We start from the raw sequence: 21196 nt of genomic DNA, 5'->3' as shown, positions 1-21196 counted from the left end.
AATAGAGTTTGAAAGTGCTTTTATAAGACATATCGCTAAAGATAAACATAATCTTCTTACATAACTATAAGAGATACACTGATCAGATCAAATCAGGCAAAAACTTCTCCCAATAATAACAACGATACAAAATATGACAAAAATACATTAAAAAGATAGAAGAATATAATGATAAAGTCACAATTCATTTAAAACCAATGCCACAAAAATGATCAAACTGTCTTATTAATTGCTTAAAAGTTCATGAGGAATCCATTTAATTTTTATTTGTTTATTGGGGTTTATATCACTCTAAAGGTGTCACGGCTCCACCAGATCTACAGACTCCACCCACTCGTTCACTCTCCCCTGATTACTAATCACCACACCTGTACCTCGTCACCTGTTCACTATATATACTCTTCATTGTCTGATCTCGTCTCTCCATGGACACACAGACTCTACCTTGATCCCTTACCTGTTCCCCTTACCTGTTCCCCTTACCTGTTCCACTTACCTGTTCCACTTACCTGTTCCCCTTACCTGTTCCCCCTTACCTGTTCCCCTTACCTGTTCCCCTTAGCTGTTCCACTTACCTGTTCCCCTTAGCTGTTCCACTTACCTGTTCCCCTTACCTGTTCCCCTTACCTGTTCCCCCTTACCTGTTCCCCTTAGCTGTTCCCCTTACCTGTTCCCCTTACCTGTTCCACTTACCTGTTCCCCTTACCTGTTCCCCCTTACCTGTTCCCCTTACCTGTTCCACTTACCTGTTCCCCTTACCTGTTCCCCCTTACCTGTTCCCCTTACCTGTTCCACTTACCTGTTCCACTTACCTGTTCCCCTTACCTGTTCCCCCTTACCTGTTCCCCTTACCTGTTCCCCTTAGCTGTTCCACTTACCTGTTCCCCTTAGCTGTTCCACTTACCTGTTCCACTTACCTGTTCCCCCTTACCTGTTCCCCCTTACCTGTTCCCCTTAGCTGTTCCACTTACCTGTTCCCCTTAGCTGTTCCACTTACCTGTTCCACTTACCTGTTCCCCTTACCTGTTCCCCTTAGCTGTCCCACTTACCTGTTCCCCCTTACCTGTTCCCCTTACCTGTTCCCCTTAGCTGTCCCACTTACCTGTTCCCCTTACCTGTTCCCCTTACCTGTTCCCCTTAGCTGTTCCACTTACCTGTTCCCCTTACCTGTTCCCCTTACCTGTTCCCCTTAGCTGTTCCACTTACCTGTTCCCCTTACCTGTTCCACTTACCTGTTCCACTTACCTGTTCCACTTACCTGCCATCCTTGTCTTCCGATCCCGTTCCACGAACCTGCTATTAGTGATGGTGAAATGAAGCTTTGTGAAGCACTGGGGATTTCCCCCTCGACTGTCTCATAAAATGGTTCATTACTCGAAGCTTTTAAACACGTTGCACACTAACGACATCTTGTGGTCAAAAGGTGGAAAAGCTGCCTTTCTGTCCCAGAAGAACTTTTTTTTTGTTGTTGTTGTTGAATAAATCACTTTCTGTTCTGTAAACCACAAAGCAATACAATTAATCCTCATAATTCATGTGTTAGTGTTGATGTAGTTCTTATACAATGTATGAACAAACAACTGTATGAATTAATTTATGAAAAAATAATAATAATAATAAATGGGACTAATTCACTTCTGAAACAATTCTTATGAATCTGCTTTGATCACACATCCTTATTCACATAAACTTTAGCCTCAGTCCTAATCCTACGAGTTCATAGGCAAGGCTCATGTAGGCATATATAGGCCTAATCAAAAAAAAAAAAAAAAAAGTGGTGGAATGGTGAGGTGCTTGTGAACTGGGGAGCTGACATTTTATTTTGTGGGTAATTTAATAAATTAATGTTTTTTATTAAGGAACAGGACTTGTTCAACAGTCCTGAGGGCTTAGTCTATTTCTATTTAAGTGTGAGGGCTAAGTCTATTTTTTTTTTTTTTTACTATTTAAGTTCAATCTGTCTTTGTCTTACATGACCTTTCAGTCGTTCGGTGTTAATCCCTTGCACTGGTCCCTTGTACTGGTAACTGGTCCCTTGCACTAAATACGGCACAGAATACAAATGTTGAAGATGGTGTGACATGGTAGACAAAGCGCTGTGATAGTCCATCATAAATTTATTTTTTAAAATATTTAAACATTTATAAAAATCTCTTTCTTGAGTGTAGAAGTCAACTACTTCATCAGGGTTATAACATATCAGAGGTGTTACAAGCTGCTCTTGTCTGATCTTATCTAGAAATGGCAGAAAGCTCATGTCAGTTTTAAAAGAGCCCTACATCAGTGAAGGAGATTGTGTTCTAGGTGCCACAGCTCATTTAATAGAGATAAAAGAGTATTATAATTGCTCAAACAAGAATTGAGGAGAAAATGTTCAATACACTTTTCCCTCTCTTGATCTTTATTCATCTGCTTTTAGGTTTATGATCTAGTGGTTTAATTTCAGTTTGTTTTAGTGTTCTATGGAAGAAGGAACTATAACTATCTTAGATAAAAGTTTTTACCGTGAACTACACACACACACACACACACACACACACACACACACACACACAGACAGATTGTTTTAGCTGTACAGTCAGTCCCTCCAGAAAAACGCGATTATGCGTTCGCATGATTCCATGCATAATCAGCCAAAGTCCGCATATTTATGCGGGGGGCGCATTTTTTTAAATATGCCGCACTTTCGCCGCATAAATTGCAGATTTCCGCGTGCAAAATATGCGGGCTTGCATGATTTCATAATCCCCTCATTTTCGTTGCAAAAAGTCACATAAATATCTTAGCAGAAAGTTGACAAATGTTGGGTTTACTTCACACAAGCGCAGCCATTTCCCCTGTTGCCATGGGAACGTTATGAAGTGACGTAATTACGCGACATCATTGAAAAGCTGCAAACCCCGCGATAGGCCTATTTCACAAAAATCCGGTCGTATCTTACACCGCAGGCCGTGCTTTGCAGGTTTTCATGGAACAACTGGGGAGAAGTTAAATCACGTCAGACACAGAAGGCAAAAAGACGTGTCTGTGGTGTGAAGGAGTAAGCAGATGTTGAAAATGGAGTGTTGATGCTGGTTCGGGAGTGATGCCCTGACAAAACATGTTTATATTGCACTTGATTGTTATCTGATTTGCATGTCATGCACTTTCATTTATTATTATCAAATGTTGGCAAATTAAAATTGTTTGTAGAAGTTGTTTTCTGTAACTTTCTTAAAAATGAGTGAACACGGAGCAGTTTTTTCCGTGAGCGGGACTGGAAAACCCGGAGTGGATCATGAGCGGAGTGATAAAAGAACGCTTAGAGTGGAGAGAGGAACATGCTTTTGCTCCACTCCAGGCTTTGATCGCATCCCCCTAAGCAGGGTGAATAGCCTACACCTCTTCTTTCCCATTCAAACTAAAATGAAGACATTTATTACACTATTAATGTAATTGGTGTTGGGCAATCACTTTTTTTTCTCTTTTTCATCAAACTGCAGTTTTTGCAAGTTCCCGCAATTTTTGCAAGTTCCCGCAATTTTTGCAAGTTCCCGCAATTTCATCGCATAAAATTGCATAAATATCCCGCATATTCCATCGCATTTTTTAAGAAAACTTGCCGCATAATCAAGGATTTTTGCCCGCAACAATCACAAAAAAACTCCGCGTTTTTCTGGAGGGACTGTACAGTACACAAGCTCAAAGATGAAAGATGAAAGCTGTTATGCTGCCTCTTCTGAACTGCAGTGCATTTACTGTACGGTGTTTTATACATGTTGTTCCACTATACTGTCTGTCTGTTTAAACATGTAACTTAATATCTTTATCATGTAACTTTGCCTGCAACCCAAATTGGGTTGTTTTTAACTCAGTGTTTTTTAGTGTTCATATAAAATAAAATAAAAAACTGAATTCTGTTTAATGCAGTTGCTATTCTGTAGTCTCGAATTAATAAAATCTTCAGAATTGACCAGCATTCGCTAATTATGTTCCAAATACAAACTTAATAATGCAGGTTAATTGGATTTTTTTTAACCCTAATTAAAACGAAGGCGAAGGGACGTACGTCTCCGTTCCCTCCTTCAGGGAACGAGGGTTACATGCGTAACAGAGACGTTCCCTTTCAGTCGTTCACTCTCTACGTACGCCGATGACGACTGAGGGAATCCCTACCAAAGCGCCACAGCTGCTGCCCTCTTCCAGCGCCCGATGCCTGTCTTAGCGCAGCAAGCCGACACAAGCCGGGTCCACTCAGTGTCTTCTGCCCGTTTGAGGCGAGAACACAGGAGGAGACCGACTCGACATGTAGGCTATAATATCTAGCAAATGTGTTAGGTGTCGCCCAGCCCACAGCTCTACATATATCTGTCAGAGGATACTCCTAGTAGAGTGAGCGTGCAACCTGAGCGGGCAAGGCACACCCTGTGCTTGATAAGCCAAGGCGATGGCATCCACTACCCAGATCCACCATCCTCTGCTGGCCTCCGCAACAGACGAAGAGCTGGTCTGAGGTCCTGAGGCTTTGAGTTCTGTCCACGTACAGACGCAGAGTGCGGACGGGACAGAGTAAAGCCAGGGCTGGGTCTGCCTCCTCCACGGGCAGCACTTGCTGGTCCCAACGTCTTTAGAGACATAATTCTCAAGTCTACTGATTGCAAGTGCTCGAATGGGACATTCTGGAGTGCTCTGAGCAACAGAGACAAATCCCAAGAGGGTAAAGAAGGAGGACGGGGTGGATTTAATCTCCTCGCCCCCCTGAGGAACCTGATGACCAGGTCATGCTTCCCAACTGACTTACCCTCCACCAAGTCGTGGTGAGTTGAGATGGCGGTAGCATCGACTTCAGGGCGGAGGAAGACAGCCTTCACTCCAACCCCTGCTGCAAGAAGGAAAGCACGGCTCTGATCAAGCACAGAGATCCAGGTCTAATATCATCAGGAAATCTTGTATTAAAATGAAGAATGTTTTCCATGCCATTAATATTCCAACATCATTCTAATATGTCTGTGTAACCCCTCACTGATTCCTTCTGTCGACCCTTCTGGAAAGGACCACACAGAGACGTAGGCTGAGCTCACCCATCGCGTGTTTACTGGGAATATGTGAAATGACACCAAACAGACATGAAATACAGCTCATCCGGTCATGTAACATTCTCCTCAACAGCTTGCGTAAGACTCTTTCACCAGTTCAACAAACAATAAATCACGTTTTTTCACAATTAAGAGCTCAGTTTCTTTTTTCAGTTTTTTTTCTGAACACAGAAAACGTAACATCATATAAACATTAGTACATCATACCTGGGAATATGTGAAATGACACCAAACAGACATGAATTACATCATCTGGTCATGTAACTGTCAAAAATAAATATACAGTAAGTTTCTTGTGAAAATAAGCAACGAGAGATACAACGGATACCGTGTGCTCCTAATGTACTCAACAGTGAGTTCGGTATAAAACATCAATTATCCATCAACTCTATCTCTCTTATGACTCAAATATGAAATAAAATAATTTTAAAAGAACAATTTTGACCTTAAAGAGAAATAAAATCATCCCAGACAACATTTTATTTCTGTTCGACTGGAGAGAGATTTTCCACCTACCATTCTCCTCGACAGCTTGCCTGAGACTGAGGAGAAAATGGCCGACTCCACTCTTAGCTGACCCTAGTCGCCTGTAGGGGTCCCCATATCCCTTTCTTTTAGATGCACTTAATACATTATATTTAATGAATATTTTAGGATTATTCTACAACATGAACAAACATTTTGGCACAATTCATTACAAATTTATTTTACCTGTTACATTTGGATGTTTTACTTGCACGTTTTTATTTTTGAAAAATATGCATAAACGCAGTACAATAAATAATGCCATGATATAAAAAATAAAAAATAAAAAAAAAGAACATTACAAAAATAAAATGTAGGGGTCATCACTATGTCATAATGCAAAAAAAAATGCATTTATTATTATTATTATTATTATTATTATTATTCCTTTTGGTTTTTAGGGTAAATTATAACCTGGACACTCTTTCTATTATTTTTTCTCACTCTTTCTATTAATTTCTTTCTATTAATTTCTCTCACTCTATTAATTTGGGTCTGGATCTGTATTCAGTTAATTAAGTGCTGCTCACTCCATTCTCTGTCTAGTAGGGCTTTTTCTTCAGCGTGGCGTAGTGTACATGTGACGTCTTAGGTTGCATCGCCAATGATTATTTGTGTGTGTTTCAAGGTTCAAGGAGTCTTTATTATCCCCGAGGGGTGATTCAATGTGCAGCAGCATGTGACATAAGTAACACACATATTATACAAAACAGCAACCATACAATCAGTAAAAAACTATAAATACATACTACACAGAAGTCCACAACTCACATTGACTTATTAAAACAACCTAGCAGGGACAAAAGAGTTTTTGTCTATTTGTCCTGCATTTAGGCAGACTGAAATCGATCAACATTTCTTTAGTTTTTGCCACGTTAATGTTAATAAAAGATGACTTAAGCAGCGGCACAAAGCTCTTTGCAACCTCAAGATAGATCAGGTTAAAAAGAGTACATACTGCGTCTTCCACTCCCCGGTTCGGTCTGTAGGCAAATTGAAACGGATCTAGTAGATCCTGGACAGAGTTCAAAAGTTCTTCCTTCACAATCTTCTCTAACGTCTTCATAGTGAGGGACGTGAGCGCCACCGGCCTGAAGTCATCAAGAGACTCTGGAGCTTTATTTTTAGGGACCGGGACAATAATTGAGTCTTTCCAAATGCGAGGAACAGTGTGGAGATGTACGGACATTTTGAAAATAAAACAAAAAATGTCTACCAGATGTTCAGCACAGTTCTTTAATATACGGCCTCCAATGCCATCGGGGCCGGGACTTTTCCTTTCCTTTATACTGTACCTCTGAAGAGTGTCAGGACCTTGTTTCTGTCAACCTGGACTTTACCTTGCCCAGGGGCAACGTTATTAAAAACTGACAACTCCTCACTAAAATCTTGAATATTAAAACGATTATAAAAAATGTTCAGTTCATTTGAGCTGAGGCAAGGTCTGACATGTCATTTAGGGAAATCGGACACTTCTTAGGCTGCATCCCCATCATGGCTTTCACCCCCTCCCATGCAGGACGTGAGTTACCTGTGCTCAGCATGTTCTCAACTGTGTCCTTATAATTAAGTTTTGCCTTTTTAGCTTGTTTTTGAAGTACTTTGTATTGAGTCATGTTACCTTGACTGAAACTAATATTTCGATGATTAATTATGCTTTTGACAGATTTGGAGACCCATGGTTTATTATTTGGATATATGGAAGTGGGTTTACGAGGGATGACTAAGTCCTCACAGAAGGTGATGTATGCGGAAACAGTCTCTGTGAGCTCATCAATGTCCTTACATTCATTTTTGAATAGATCCCAGTCAGTGCAGCCGTAACATTCCTGTAGACACTGGATTGAGTCCTCTGACCAAACCGGAACCCACTTCCGTTCCTGCTTGTTTCTCTTCAGTACCGGTTTGTAAGACGGATCCAAATAAACAGAGTTATGGTCAGACATGCCGAGTGGAGCTCTGCTGTAGGATTTATAAGCACCTTTGACGGATCCCTATCAGAGGTCCAAACTTTCGGTCCGTCGTGTTGTGCAGGTGACATATTGATAAAAGTTACACAGGGACTTCCCTGGTTTACCGTTATTAAAATCGCCCATGATGAAATTTGGTGCTTCAGGTGAAATCCACTGAAGCCGCTGCACGCACTTCGCCATAGCCCGAGTTGCTAAATCTGCATTAGCCTTCGGGTGAATGTAAAGAAGTGTGACGAATATCTGTGGGAATTCCCTGGGCAGATAAAAGGGGCGTAAAGAAGACACAGACAAAAGTTCTATATCAGAGGTACACAATGTTTCTCTAATGATCACCGTATTGCATATTTCTTATTTATAAGACATAAGCCTCCACCGAGTGATTTTCCCGTCACTGTTGAGTCTCTGTCAAGACGGACAGGTTCCCCAAACCCGTCCAGCTCAAGATCAGAGAGTGGATCCTGTTCTTTAAGCCACGTCTCTGTCAGGGCGAGGAGACAGGCATTTCTATATTCCGCAAGGAACTTTACTTTTGCCTGGAGCTTGTCCACTTTATTACGAAGAGACGGGACGTTGGCGAGGATGATTGAAGGAAGAGGCATCCGACGATGGCCTTGTTGCTTCAGTCTTTGCCGTACGCCACCGCGTCTCCCCCTTTTCCTCACTCCAATGATTATTTGTGTGTGTTTACACTTGCTTTAGACACCAGTCATGCTGATGGTGTTCCCCATAGCACATCATATAGTTGGAAATGATGCAACATTTACTTTAATTACAAAGTAATTACAAAAGATTTTTGTCTCTTTGTATTAAAAAGTTTTGGCACCTTTGCAGGACAAGATACAGATCGTTTTAAAGCTTCACAGTCATAAACAGCAATGATCAATGATGCAAACACAATTCAAATCTGCTGTAGATCAGCTTTAGACATACAATATTTTAGTTGAATTCAGTTCAGTGTTGATTCAGTTTGGTTTAATAACGTGTAAAGATCATCAATTATAGTTCAATAGTTCAAATCAGCTCTGGAGAAAACAGTGATGTCATCATCAGCTCAGTCCGGGTCTCATCCAATAGTGTCATAAGCTCTGAATACACAAGTGTACTATACAAAACATTTCAACATTGCTGTTGTGTTGTTAAAGTTGCAGGTCAAATATATTTACATTTACACATTTGGCAGACGCTTTTATCCAAAGCGACTTACATTGCATTTCAAGGTACACATTTACATTTTTATCAGTTCTTGCTTTCCCTGGGAATCGAACCCATGAAACCCATTGTACCGCTCTACTGTCAGAGCTACAGGAAAGCATATTAACACACAACCAGCAGTTTCTGTCAGGTTACAATCAGGGGCGGAGCCAGACGATGCAAACATTCGGGGCTTAGCCCAAACCTAGGGGGGTCCGGGGACATACTCCCCCGGGAAGATTTTTTCCCCATTTACGTCAGCTAAATGCACTATTTTTCAGGCTGTTTGAGACAATAGAATGCCTAAAAATCTATACACTGTCTGGGAAAATAAACACAGTGGTATCTGGTGGCGTGTAAAACTTATTATTAAATGTATTAAATTAGCAATACTCTGCTGCTACTATTTATTCATTATTACTGTTCACCATAACAATTCCTTTAATTACGTAAATACTAATACGTGTATTACATTATTACAGGCGCATCTCAAATTTTGAATATTGTGGAAAAGGTCATTGTGCTGCACCACCAGAACAAGAATGACAGATTAAATTCTCAGGAAACCTTTGCAGGTGTTTTGAGTTGATTAGCTGATTAGCTGTCAGGTGGTCGTATAAAAAAATCTTTGTTCTAAAATTCTAATACTACATTTTGATATAGGCGTACTGGAGTTTTGATTTCCATGAGCTGTAAGCCCTTATCATCAAGATTAAAACAATAAAAGGCTTGAAATATTTTACTTTGTATGTAATGAATGTAGAATATATTTAAAAATTACTTTTTAAATTAAAGTATGGGGGGAAAAAATTACTTTTCCACGATATTGATGCATCTGTACTTGGAATTGTTGTCATCAGGAGGAGGAAATATACTTTCTCATGTCTTTCTAATCTTCTTTATCACTATATTATCAATTATCCCAATAATGTGCCGAGATTAGCTGTAAAACATGCCCTGAGATAACTTACCATTTGATACAAGATGTGTGTTTTGGTTTTACGAGCCCCACTCCCCTCCCCTCCCCTCCCCTCGGTTACGTCCATATTAACTTCAGCCGGTTAGCCAGTAAGCTCGCTACGACGCCGGTGAAACATACAACAGCCCGCCAGCCCCTGATGACAACGACGAAGAAGAAAATTTATATTCTTCTTCGTTAGTTTTTATTGGCAGTTGGCAAACAAGCTGAGTGATGCGCGATGCATTACCGTCTGCCACCACGCACGGTAATAGAGCTTTTGTTTCATTTTTTGCCGCTCCAGTCAGAAAGACAATGGAAATGAAACAAAGTTGAAGTTATTTTAAAAAACTTAAAAGATTCGGGGCTTTTGACAAAACATTCGGGGCTTAAGCCCAATTAGCGCCCCCCCCCCCCCCCCCCCCCAATCAAGATTACTGTAAAACTCAGATTCAGGTCAGATGTGTTCAGGGAAGCATGTACTATATTCATGAAATCCAAACATGTACTATATAATATAAAATCCATTCATACACATTCATCTTATATACAGTAACAGTGTCTGAACCATGAACTTATTATATGTTGAGAAAGGAACATGATGGAGAATATTTATCAGGTTAGATGAATCACACTGCTGCTTTCTGAAAGGAGAAATACAGAAATATAACAAAAAGATCAATATAACATCAGATTTCTGCTTCAGTTTCTCTCCATTTCTCTGTATTTCTCTGTGTGTCTCACCTTTTCTGTGTCTCTAAAACATCACAATGAATCGGTGAAACATGAGAAACTGTGAATGAAGAACACACACATCAGATTATAGCAATTCCTGCTCAAACTGCGACAGTTATTAAATCAGTGTCACTGCGATGGAAAGATCTGACAAAAGCTTACAGTTGTGGATATACATTTACATACAAGTTCCAGAATCTACAAAATGTGAGTATTTTTTATGAAATTAATAAGAATACGCAGGGGTGATTTTTATTTTTGTGCGCCTCAGTCCCCATTGAGGGCTATGATTAAAAAGAAGAAAAAAAAAAAGGGTAACATTTTAGTTTAGGATCTAATTTTAACCTGCATATTAGCATATGGGAGAGTTTTATAATCCCTGAGGTCCCGAATGTGAGGTAGTCGGGGAGTTCAGGGGTTCTCCAAGAGAATGTAGATTTTTCTGATCTACAAATGTGCATTTTGAGATATTTTTGAAGGCCCAAAACATTGGATAACAATAGCTTTCAAACAAAGATTTAAACCATGTCAGTGGGACGAAGATTATTTCTCTCCATCACTCTTTTTCTCTTTGTTTTTCTCTTGCTCTGTCTCTTCCCCTCTTAAAGCTGAGCTTTTTTAATTTACCGAAGCTACACATTATATTATATTAATTATCAATATGTACATATTCACTATTAATCTTCTTGTGCCTAATATGATGAAAACGGTTTTGTTAATGTTTTTTGTCCCCTCACAATGACCGTAAACTAATTATTACATTACACGAAGTTCAAAGAAAGTTCAGTTCAAATGGAGAAATTATGACAAATTAAACAAATTTCATATGTTTTAAAGGGGAAACAACATATAAACTTATGGCCACAAAGTTGTTGCTTTTCCTATATATATATACTGTATAGTGAATGAAAAGTTAGTGTTTAGAATTGATGTGACACATTCAGACACCAGAGAAGATGAAACACTGTTGATGAAGAAATATGACAGTTATAATAATAATAATAATAATAATATTAAACATCATAAATACTGATTACTCACAGTTTGGTTTTCCGCTATTAATGCTGTTTTTTCTGACTAGACTCAGTGTCTTTTTCTGTTTTGGTTCATTAGATCGTAACGTTTTGTCCTTTTTATTCCCCATTCTTCTCTTTCTCTCTTGTCACATGTGTAATTCTCCTGTAGTTTGTGAAGCTCAACACATGTTCTCCATGCTGTAATTCCTCATATATTCTGACTTTGGTAATATCTGTTCAAGAGAATACAGTAGTTCAGTTCAGAGTGAAGTTTGACATCAGTTAATGATTGTTGAGCATTACAGGTTTACATTTCAGTTTCACTATAATAGAGACATTAATGTCTGGATTTAAATTAATTAAGGAATAAAAATCTCTTTAAAAAACAGTTAAATATAAAGTGTTTTAATTACCATGTGATGAGCAGAGGAGAGGAAGCATATCCGGCAGATCTGAGAGATATAAACCGCATAACCCGTCAGCACTGGCTCCTGCTGTAGTCTCTGATGCTGGATCAGTTTCAGTCCTGCATAAACAATGGAATAACTCAGAGTCACAGTCACAGTGATTCAGCCCACACACTCCCACAATACTTCCTGTTATTATGACCTTGAAAGTGCAGAATCTGTTTGTTTCTTTTCTCATATTCCTCTTTTTATAAAGAACTTGCCACCATTATCTGCTCTGCTGAGATCATCACAAGTTTCCAAAACTCCTGTAAATGCTGAAGACTCTTTACTGAACAACACAATATTAAACCAAAAAAGCACTTACAACAACAACAAATAAATCTCTCTATATTTCTCCTCTGCTCTTGCGGGTCTCCTAATAGCTTTCTAATAAACCTGATATTATATACTATAAATATTGTGGAAAATTACTTGTGATATTCCTCATTTGTAAGTGGATAAAAGCATCTGGTAAATTAATAAATGTAAATCTTACAGTAAATTTACAGTATTTTGTCTGTGCTGTGTTTGTATTTAGTATTTTGCTGTATTTATTTTATTCATATCCATGCTTTGTATTTACTCAGTTGTTCATCTTTAGTGTGTTCGTAATTTTGTGTATCATACACTGTTAGAAAAATCTGTAGAAATTACAGTATTACTGGCAGCTACTTGCCAGTAACTTACTGTAGATTTAAATTGATGTTATTTACTGGCAACAATTTGTTCAAAATTAAATGAACATTAAACATTAACAAGTCTTTATCTTTACAGAATAAAACTAAAATAACAGCCTCATGCAAAGCATTCTGGGAACCAAAATCTGAAGGAAAAAAACAGAAAAAGTTTGACGAAGATTTCTGGTTCCCAGAATGATTTGCATTAGATTGTTATTTTATAGTTTTATTCTGTAAAGACAAAGACTTGTTAATGTTTAATGTTCATTTAACTTTGAACAAACTGTTGCCAGTAAATAGCATAAATCTAAATCTACAGTAAGTTACTGGCAAACAGCTGCATAACTACAGCAAATTTTTTACAGTGTAACTAACTGATCTACAGTAAATATTGATTTATTTCTCCTGTTTTAATATATTACCAGATGCTAATAGAGTCAATAATGTGACACAAATAAGTCAATTTATTCCATATAATTTCATAGTTCAGATCATTATCATGTCAAAAACAATTTTTTTGTACATTTTTTATTTCATTTTCCTTTTAAATGTTGAAATTTGTAACATTCACACTTTTTAAATAAGAATAATGGGTTACACTTTACTGTAATCATTCATCAACAATAGTTATTAGTTGAACTATACTTCAGCATTTAATAATCTGTTGCGTCGGGACGTATATCTTATTTTGCTTATGTACATGTGGTGTGTGAGTGAGATACAGTATGCCATGTGCTTGATGTTTTGAACTTTGGTTCATCCCCGTTCATCAACACATGTGACATGATGTTGATCTGCTCATGTGGAAAAGCACAAGTTCTTCACACTGCAGAGACTCAGCTGTGGTTCGCTCATGTAAGATATAAAAAGGTTCAAGTTTCTTCACACTGCAGACTCAGAGGGACGTTCTGTCTTGCTGGTGTGAATGTCACACTGAACAGTATTGTTGAGATATTACTGCTGTAAAAGTGTGTGTTGTTAAGAGAGTTACTGAACTAACAAGCGCTTTCTTGAATATCTTTAAATTATATTTAGTGGAACATTTCTTTTGTAGAGAGATGAATGCCAGTTTATTGTGTGTGCCCTTCTTTTATCTTTTTTTTTTTTTTTTTTGTACTTTTGATTTGAAAAGGTGTTTCTAAATATTATAAGGAAGGCTGTATTTTGTTTGGCTGTCATATTTTCAGATGGTTTTATTGTAGTATTTGGACCTGGAGATGAGAGAACTAATGTAATGTTAACATGAGCAGACATGAACATGCTTACTGTAAAGAGTTGCCATTGTGTGAAACTACTTGTAATGCATTTATGATCTGGGATTTTTACTTTAAAGATTAAGATCTTATCCAACAATATACACCGTCCAAAAGTTTATGGTCCGCATTTTTTTTTTTTTTTTTTTGGGTTGCCCCCATTAGAAAGATCTCTGTCAGGCCTAAACCCCAGCCCTGGTTTAATGAAGTAACTCGGGCCTCCAGGCGGGAGTGTAGAAAGGCGGAGAGAAGGTGGAAAAAGGATGGTCTTCAAGTGTCTTTAGACATTTTTAAACAATCCTTGTCTACTTATCAAAGCTTAGTCATAGAAGAGAAAAAGATGCCATTGCTCACAATCATCACAATCCCAAGTTTTTATTCAACACTGTTAATTCTGTTATAAATTCCCCTAAGAGTGGTCTTATTGAGGAATCTTTTGAATTATGTGAACATTTTCAAAAAAAATTCTGGTAACACTTTATTTTGATGGTCCCCCTATAGATAGTCTATTGATAATCTGCTGACTATAACTTACTTTACAAGTACTTATCTACTTACTCTCATCAGTGTAGTATCTGTAGATTGTCTATTAAATGTTTGCAGCAATCATTATACTGTATGTAACATGTAAACTGCTATTAAACATTCTGTCAGTAAAGTGTTACCAATGTGTTATCAATTTAGGTTGTAGATGTTCAACAGCGTATTTGCAGACATGCAACAAATCCTCAACAGGTTCTCAATAGTACTTTAAATAGTCAGCATGTAGATATTAACCAATGTATCAACAGACTTTCAGTTAACATGCAGTTGTCGATAAGTAGCAACACAAGATAATTTCAAATGAACCTTAAGTATAAATCTGGTTAGTTATACTTGATCTTTTGCTTTTGCAAGGATTTTCAGAAGTGCTCTACTAACTGTTTGTTGCATATAAATTACCTTTCAGTAAACTTTCATTTTACTTTGAGGTAAATTCATATATTCATCTGTTGCCACATTTGGCCCATCAAAATGAAGTGAAAATCTAAGAAATGCTGTTGAATGACTCTTACAGGCCAGCATCACAGGTTAAAGTCAGTTGATTTTCAGAAGACAGTCAATAGATAGTAAGTACCGACACTGATGAGTATTTGGTTTAAGATTAAGAAATTAACAGTACCACAGTAAAGTACATTTCTGCCAAATGGGAAATAAATACCAGAGTCATTAGTTTGTCCAGCCAACTGCTTTTAATGAAATGCTGTAAATAAAAATAAATAAATAAAAAATTAAATTAACTGCTGTGGACAACATGTAATGAAACATTTCCATTGTTATATGTGTGTGCATGTGTGAGAAAGTCACATGAAATTTTTGTATTACCAAGTTAACATAAAACCTTTTTAGGGTTATACACATGAATTTAAGCAACAACAAAAAAAGAAAGAAAAACATTTAATCAGTGATAGAACTGACTGATATCATGCAAAAGCCTTCCGAGAATCCCCTGTCTGTGTCTCCTGCCTAACCAATAAGTCCATTCTATATATATTAGATGTTTTTTGAGAGCCTTCTCTGACCGGTTTGCACGCAACCTCCACACTTCCGTTTTGAAGTTTGCCCATGCCCTTTCAATGGTTTGTGTATGTACCCCTGTCAATGGATTGACAAAATTAATGCTATGGTTCACTGTGTGGTGTTGGTATCCTCTCTCTGAAAGTGTTGAGTATGCACGCCACTCATCACTATGAATGATGCTGCCTCTTTTCACAGGCTTCTCTATTATTGGTAAAAGGGTCGTCTTGTCCCTTTTGTCCACCAACCGCAACACTGGTTTTCGGGAAGGCAAAATCTCAACCATTCCGAATACCCAGCTTTTCCTTCTCCATGCACCTCCATAACGCCCTCTGGCATACTGAAAAAATAATTAAAGAAATTAATGTCAGACACTCCTGTTTTCTAAAAGTCAAAAGCACTAGCCTCAAAATAACTATTTTCAGGTCAGCTGATAGGCCTACTTAGTATCCAAAATGTAATTTACAGTATCTTACGTTTAACACTTTATATTACAGCCAAGAAAGTACTACGCAATTAAGACAAATTTACAGTGTAACTTTCGGTAATAATAGTGTACCTATAAAGTACGTACATGTAAGTATAAGGGAACAATATGTAAAGTTTGGGGAATAAAGGGGTAACAACATGGAGAATGAAAAGGGGTAAGGGGTACTTTTTCTACTATTATATTTGGGAGCAATTTAGCGAGAACCTACAATGCATACTTTTTTTAAATAATAGTGTACCAATACATAAAGGCTATTTAAAAATTACAGGGTACATGTCTGTGCATTTATACTTTTTTTTTTTTTTTTTTTGATAAAAAGCACAGATGTAAAAGTGCAAAAGAGCAGATGTTTTAGATTTGGCTTACATGTTTCAAGGGAAGTAAAACTAAAACTATTGCATTTTTTTTTTAATACTGGGGAAATACTCTTGTTCCATGTAGTTACAGGGTAAGTGGTGCTTGTTAACCTCTTGTTCCACGTACAGTAGTTACAGGCTAAGTACAATAAAAATACATACACAGTCTAATATCACTGATTCAGAAACCTTTGTTTGAAAAACAACATTTCAAAACAGACTTGCAACACTTCTTATTCATCTAAAACATTTTTTTAAATAACATTTTTATTTTAAATATAGAGAGAAGCACGTTTTGCCCTTTGTTTATTTTTCTTGCTTGGCGTCTTCCTCCTCTTGTTCCTCTTCCCCTTTTTCAATCTTTCCACTGATGAATCTTAAAGGGATAGTTCACTTTGAAATTAATTTTTGATATGTTTTAGCTTACCTCAAGGGCATCCAAGATGTAGGTGTCTTTGTTTCCGCAGTAGTTTCAATTTTGATATTTTTAGGTCAAACCGTTCTTGTCTGTCAGTCATATAATGCAGGTCTATGGTCACTGTCTCAAAACACAAGCACAGAGTCCAAATTAAAACAATTCCCCACGTCCAAATGAAACAATTCCCCATCATAAGTACACATTGATGGCCTAAGACACGAAACGAGCGGTTTGTGTGAGAAAACGAACAGTATTTATATTGTTGTTATCTCTTGAAAACAGCACACGTCCAAATGATCTGACGGCGCGGGCGGGTATAGATATATACATAGATGTCGCCTTGGCTACGGTTTCGTTCCAATGAACTGCAGTAGCGAAGGCGACATCTAGTGTATACATCTATACCCGCCAGCGGGCGGGTATAGATATATACACTAGATGTCGCTTGGCTACGGTTTCGTTCCAATGAACTGCAGTAGCCAAGGCGACATCTATGTATATATCTATACCCGCCCGCGCCGTCAGATCATTTGGACGTGTGCTGTTTTCAAGAGATAACAACAATATAAATACTGTTCGTTTTCTCACACAAACCGCTCGTTTCGTGTCTTAGGCCATCAATGTGTATGTTGTGAATTAATTAGAATAGAAATGTTTAATAATCATCTTTAATAATAACAGACACAGTTTAGTCATTTATAAGGTTGTTCAGCTTTAAGAAAAGTCTACCCATAATGCATAGTGGGCGAGAGCGCGCAGAAAGAAAAAAAAAGAAGTGAGATTGATTCCATGTGTGTTCGCTGTATATGTATACTCCTGTTCAAACTTCAGTAAAGAGTTCGTTTATTTTAATTCAAGTCGTCAGTGGTCATTACTGCTTGTTAAGGAAGAAAAGACACGACAATCTTTGGTGCCGAAACCCGGGATAACTTGCAGACAACATCCGAAATGGCGGAGCGACTTGAAAGACTACACAGAAAACGGAGAGCTGTACGCGGTTCCACGACGAGACTTTTGCAAGACATAGAAGCAGAGGTTGGCAAAGATGATCCGATTGTTGACAGATTATGTGAACTGTTAGCCCTGTTATCTGCAAAAGAGGAAACGCTGCTGGAGTTAGATCGCGAAATAGAGGAGTGTACAGAAATGGATGATTTGGAAAATGAAGTTGTTGATGCGGAGGAGTATGGAGAGCGAGTCATCAGCGCGAAGGCTCGCGTGCGGCGCGTGATGCAGAGAAGCCGGGAAAGCACCAACAGCAGGCCGTGTGACACAGTGCCATTGCAGCGCGGACAAACAGTTAAGTTACCCAAGTTAATTATCAGCAAGTTCAGCGGTGAAATTAGCTTGTGGCAAGACTTTTGGAATCAGTTTGAAACCGCTATTCACAGAAATGACGCGCTGAGCAAAACAGAGAAGTTTAATTATTTAAAGACATATGTAACCGGCGCTGCTTCAAAGGCAATAGCGGGACTGATGTTGACAGACGGCAATTACGATCACGCGATTGATCTGCTTCAGAACCGGTTCGGAAGAAAGGATCTGCTCATTAATGCGCATATGACCAAGTTGTTGAATCTCTGCCCAGTAAAGAAATCACACGATGTCAGTGCTCTGAGACAACTCTACGATGAATGTGAAGTACAGATCCGTAGCTTAGACTCGCTGGGTGTTGCATCAGAGGCATATGGCAGCCTGCTATGCCCTGTTCTGCTACAGATGATTCCAGACGACATTGCTCTTCAGTACAGTCGCCAAAGAGGAACCAGTGATGAATGGAAGGTCTCAGAAGTTATGGAATTTCTACAGAAAGAGATTCTGAGCAGAGAAAGAGCCATGCAGCTGATTAAGCCAGGTAATTCCAAAGACAGCCAGAGCTATAAACCATTTAAAAGACCAGACACATCAATTGAAATGAAGCAGAAAAAGCATCACATGCCGTCAGCTGCAGTACTGCAAACCACCAGTCAAAGAATACAGAACTGTCTTTTCTGTGACAGTGCAACACACAAAACAGAACTGTGTCCAGGAACTGATATTGCTGCACGAAAGGTAAAATTGATGAAACTGGGACGATGCTTTGTTTGTCTTGGGCCAAAGCACATCGCAAGATTCTGTAAAGCCAAGGTGTGCTGTAATGTGTGTGGAGGCAGACATCATAGTGCTGTGTGTGAGAAAGGAGAAACAAACACTTCAGAAACTGACTACAAAGATGATGTAGTTTCTTCATTTGCTTCACATTCTGTTAAGATCCAGCCCAATAAACAGAACACTGTGCTTCTTCAGACTGTAAGAGCATGGGCAGAAGGACCTGGTGGACGTAAAAGCATTCGCTGCTTACTGGATGGGGGCAGTCAGAGAAGCTTCATCAGTGAGAACACAGTAAGAGCTTTAAAATTGCCTGTGACAAAGCAAGAAACGTTCACTCTTCATACTTTTGGCTCTGCAGCACCAGTAACATCAAAGCGCAACACAGTTAAAGTCATTCTGCAAAGCATCTGGAACAAAGAGCAGAAGGTGGAAGTAGAAGCACTCGAGACCCCTCAAGTGTGCAGTGCTGTGATGAAGATTCCAGGTGAGCACATCCAAGCAGAGTTGAAACGAAAAGGCTTGCAGTTGGCAGACTATACAGACCCCAGCACTTGTGATACAGAGTTGTCTATGCTGATTGGTGCAGACTATTATTGGCATATAGTGTCAGGCCAAGTGGAAAGAATCACAGATGCTCTTGTGGCCATTGAGAGCATTTTTGGATGGTCAGTGCAGGGCCCAGTCACAATGTCCAGTCTTTCTGACACAGCATGTATGCACATACAAATTAATGAAGATACGCTGGTCTCAGAACGTCTGAAAGCCTTCTGGGAAATAGAGTCCCTTGGCATTACCATGCAGCAGGCAGACCGCCCTGAAGAAGAGGAGGCTCTTCACATGTTTGAAAAAACAACTCAGTACAAAAACGGGCGATATGAAGTTGAGCTGCCATGGCGACCTGACAAACCAGAACTCCCAGATAACTACAGAATCGCAAGGAAAAGATTTGAAGGGCTTAAAAGGAAGTTGCAGTCAGATGTAGTGCTGTATCACAAATATAATGAAGTTGTGAATGATTACCTTGAGCAAGGCATCGTCGAAGACGTGATGGAGGATGGATCATCTCCAAACGCTGTAAAGTACTACATGCCTCATCATGCTGTTCTTCGAGAAGACAAGGTAACAACAAAGCTCAGAGTAGTGTTTGATGCTTCATCACATGACATTGGCTTTCCATCACTAAATGACTGTCTACTTACTGGCCCTAACTTGAATCCAGATCTGCTCAGCATACTAATAAAATTCAGACTGAATGAGATTGCATTTACTGCAGACATCAAGAAGGCTTTCTTGCAGATTTCTCTTGCTGAGAAGGACAGAGATGCAGTGCGGTTCCTCTGGCTCACTGCACCACCCCATGAAGACGCAGGTGAGAAGCTGCGCGTGCTACGGATGAAGAGAGTGGTGTTTGGAGTGTCCCCCAGCCCATTCCTCCTGGCAGCTACAGTGAGAAAGCATCTGAAGGAGTACGAAGACCAACTTCCTGAGGTAGTAAAGATAATAAAAGAATCACTTTATGTTGATGACTTAATCTCAAGTGCAAGTGATGTCGAAAATGCCTTCTCCATAACTACTGGTGCAAGGGAGATTATGTATGCAGCTGGCATGGACCTTTGCAAGTGGACAACCAACTGTGCTGCATTGAGGGAGAAATGGAAGACAACTATGAGTGAACCTGCAGAGGAGACAGAAACGCATGGATCAGTGCTGAAGGTACTAGGCTTGGTATGGAGAACTAAAACAGATGAATTCGTCTTTGACCTGACTGCCTTGCTGGATGCTGTAGCTAAAAGAGAGAATACTAAAAGAAGTGTTCTAAAGCTCTCTGCTCGCATATTCGACCCAATAGGCTTTCTTACCCCATTCACTGTGCGAGTGAAATGCCTTTTCCAAGAGATGTGGATACGAGGCCTCGGCTGGGATGAGGAGCTGCCCACAGATCTTGCACAAGAATGGCAAGGATGGTGTTCAGAACTTCCACAGATCCACCACATACACATTCCTCGCTGGTATGGAATAAAATCAGTGCACAGACACGACACACATCAACTCCACGTGTTTTGTGATGCAAGCGAGAAAGCTTATAGTACTGTCGCTTACCTGCTACGAGTAGCTGATGATGGAGCAAAGACCACGTGCCTTGTTGCTTCAAAGTCCAGGGTAGCCCCCCTGAAGAAGATCTCGCTGCCTCGTCTTGAGCTGATGGGAGCAGTGATTGGAGCAAGACTAGGAAACAGTCTGTTAAAGCCTCTGAATATGGAGCTCCATCAAGTTCATATGTGGACAGATTCGATGATTGTGCTGCAGTGGATTCGCAGTCCAGCTCACAAATGGAAACAGTTTGTGTCAAATCGAGTGTCAGAAATCCAGTCTTTAACCAATCCTGCAATGTGGTCTCACTGTAAAGGCAAGTTCAATCCTGCAGACCTTCC

The 21196-nt window shown here is 39.2% G+C and overlaps 2 long non-coding RNA genes across 2 annotated transcripts in view; both read right to left on the bottom strand.

Annotated features, from left to right (window-relative positions):
• LOC311277362 overlaps positions 1-21196 on the bottom strand; it is a 117766-nt gene that overhangs the window by 26428 nt on the left and 70142 nt on the right. The gene's annotated exons all lie outside the window — the stretch shown is intronic.
• Positions 10154-12009, bottom strand: LOC311277363. Its single transcript, XR_014625234.1, has 4 exons — positions 11887-12009; positions 11499-11706; positions 10467-10515; positions 10154-10366 (listed from the first exon to the last, which is right to left on the bottom strand). It is a non-coding gene; the product is annotated as an uncharacterized lncRNA (long non-coding RNA).

Source organism: Rutilus rutilus (genome assembly GCF_951802725.1).
Source record: "Rutilus rutilus genome assembly, chromosome: 18".
In the NCBI taxonomy this organism is placed as follows: domain Eukaryota; kingdom Metazoa; phylum Chordata; class Actinopteri; order Cypriniformes; family Leuciscidae; genus Rutilus; species Rutilus rutilus.
Note: the sequence above shows the minus strand (reverse complement) of the source record. Positions and strands in the feature narration are given on the sequence as shown.